Source organism: Sabethes cyaneus, chromosome 1 (assembly GCF_943734655.1).
Source record: "Sabethes cyaneus chromosome 1, idSabCyanKW18_F2, whole genome shotgun sequence".
Classification (NCBI taxonomy): Eukaryota; Metazoa; Arthropoda; class Insecta; order Diptera; family Culicidae; genus Sabethes; species Sabethes cyaneus.
The window spans coordinates 96,629,805-96,632,834 of NC_071353.1; positions in this window are offsets into that span (position 1 = coordinate 96,629,805).

Here is a 3,030-nt window from a genome sequence, read left to right on the forward strand (position 1 = left end):
TTCTCGAGTTATGAGGAAAATTGTGTTTCTTTGGTACAGGAGCCCCCCCTCTTAATGCGAGGAGGGGTCCTAATTTACTATAGAAAACATTCTTACCCTCGAAAACCTTCACATGCCAAATTTGGTTCCATTTGCTTGATTAGTTCTCGAGTTATGAGGAAATTTGCGTGGAAGCCCCCCCTTTTAAAGAGGAGAGGAGTTATAATTCCCCTTATAAAGAGAGGAGGGGTCTCAATTTACCATAGAATAAATTCTTGTCACCGAAAACACCCACATGCCAAATTTTGTTCTATTTGCTTGATTAGTTGTCGAGTTAAGCAGAAATTTGTGTTTCATTTGTATGGGAGCCCCCCCTCTTAGTGGGGGGAAGGGTTTCTAACCATCACTAAAACCTTTCCTGGCCCCAAAAAACCTCTACATACATATTTTCATGCCGATTGGTTCAGTAGTTTTCGATTCTATAAGGAACATACGGACGGACGGACGGACGGACGGACGGACGGACGGACGGACGGACGGACGGACGGACGGACGGACGGACGGACGGACAGACAGACAGACAGACAGACAGACAGACAGACAGACAGACAGAAATCCTTCTTTATAGGTATAGATTTATTTATATCAGCACAGCACAGGGTGCTTCGTAAATAAGATGTGTATAGGTAGCAAAGTCGTTGGTATTCCAACAACGTTTAGTATAAGGTACCCCGGGGCAAGTGGGACCTAAAAAAATTCATAGTTAGGGTTTATTCGACTTTGTAATCTATACTTATGATTATTTCGAAATTCTTTCAGCACAGAAACTCTTCAGTTGTATCACGTCAATGGTTTAATTACGAAAAAGGCCTATCAATTTACATGCAATGAATCTGGAGAATTTTCAAAATTATGGTGATAGGTCCCACTTGCCCCATTCACCGGGACAGGTGGCACTTACATTCAAATTTGATTAAAAAGCATAAAATAACAGAAAACTGAGTATGTTAATATACAGCAACGTTAAAGCATTGCAAGAAGCATTCAAAGATATTATTTCTACAAAAGGTTCATTATTATTTCTACAAACACAGATCGTGAGCAATTTTGCTGTAATGCATTATTGTATTGAAATGTAGTTGTATCCAATTGCTGCGAGACGTAATTTAGGATTAACCATTGTTTAATAGCTCGAAAATACGAATATAATCTTTTTATTCTACCATGCCCAATACGGTAAAGCTACTAGTGAAACTATCACAAGAGATAGTTACGCTATAACAACCACAACGCTTTATTGTTTCAATTCCGGTGGCAGACTAGTTTAATGATATCAACTTTGCCTTTCAAGATTCAATTAACATCGTTTAGGTGTAACCAAAATGTGACAAAACTGTTTGTTCCCTCATAAACTGTGCTAATGTACTTCTTTTTTGGGTCTGCTCCTAGGTTTAGTCCTTTTAGATTTTATTTTAAAGCTTTACCGATATAAATATTATGTAATTGAACTGAAAATGTTCGGTAGTACATCTAAAAGTATATTAAGACAAGAAGTTTTGTGCTGAAACACTTTATTTTTAATAGGTCCCACTTGCCCCGGGATCTCTGAAGTGCCGACCTTATTTCGACACATTTATTTAATGCCGTTTGTCAAATTAAACAACTAGTTTTCGAGTGTAACTTAATAATACACTCATTATGTTTACCTACTGTCAGAAAAACATGTACTTTTATGAAATCCTGTGGCCAAAATATCATTTATGGAAAGGTGCGTCAAACTTACAACGCAAATTGAAAATAATGCTCAAATTTAAAGTCCAGTTTTGGTGTTTGGAAAGTCAATTATAAATAATCTATAATTTTAATGCATGCGTTTGAGTTGTATCTTTCATTTCTAGAAAGGTTCGGTTGGAGAAAATGAGGTTGAAGAGAGTTATGAGCTCCGTTCCCACTCACCCCGTATTCTCACTTGCCCCGGGGTACCTTATATAGTTCAAATTTTGACATTCACCTGTTTCACGTGGAACTGTTCAAATCTAAAAGTTGCAGAAATGTGTTTTGATTCGCCTTTAGAAAATTGTAAATATCTCAGCGATCGTTCTGATAGTCAGTAGAATCGTTGCTCTAGTCCAGTTATTGTGTTATACTCTAATAACAACCGGTGGCGAAGTCTGTCGATAAAGAAGGATCAAATCTAGCCAAACGAAACATCAAATTAGGTAATTAGCAGCATTGTTTCTTTGTTTTTAAAATGTGAAACTTAGAAACGAAGGGAGTGCTTTTTCCTTGACTGTGCCTATTACCCCAGGTATCTCTATCTTTAATATTGCTGAATTTAGTATATTGCCCTATTTTTATTACTGCGCACTCCCGGTTTATACTGCCTGCTACAACACATTGAGCGTTCTTTGTGCACTAACGGGTGTGAACCGGGAGTGCGCCGAAAATACAAAAAATAGACTAATACTTAATTCAGTAATATGCAGCTAATAACTAGCTCTATTTTGCTTGGCTTAGCCGGTAGAGCTAAATAACGAAATTCGGAGTACAAAAAGCAGAACAGCACTACTTTCCTGAAATACTTGTGAAAATCCTGAGAATTCCCTGGTCCTTAGCAGCAACAAGTATTTAACTCTGGACATCCTACCCCCACATTAGTACGTTGCGGACGTCAGTATTGATTAGCATGCAACTGATATGGTTGCCTAATGAGGAATAGCGTGATGTCCCAAGCATACATTTTACGTTACACATTTTTACATAAAAATCTGATCACTCTACTATATCCTCTATGCAATACAAAGATGTGATCAGCTATCTAGCGATGAACAGAGAGAACATTACTCAAAAGTTACAACTAAGCGATTTCTCTAGCACAATCTAGACGACTGCGACTTGTATTAGGAAAACAAACTTAATTATTTCAAGGATATTTTCTTTTTAAATGCAGGATAAACCTAGAAAGCGAAGACCGCAAATACTCGAGATTGCTCTAAAACATACTCTAATTCTGAGAGAGTTTCCTATTTGTGTTCACGGTCTCCTGCTTTC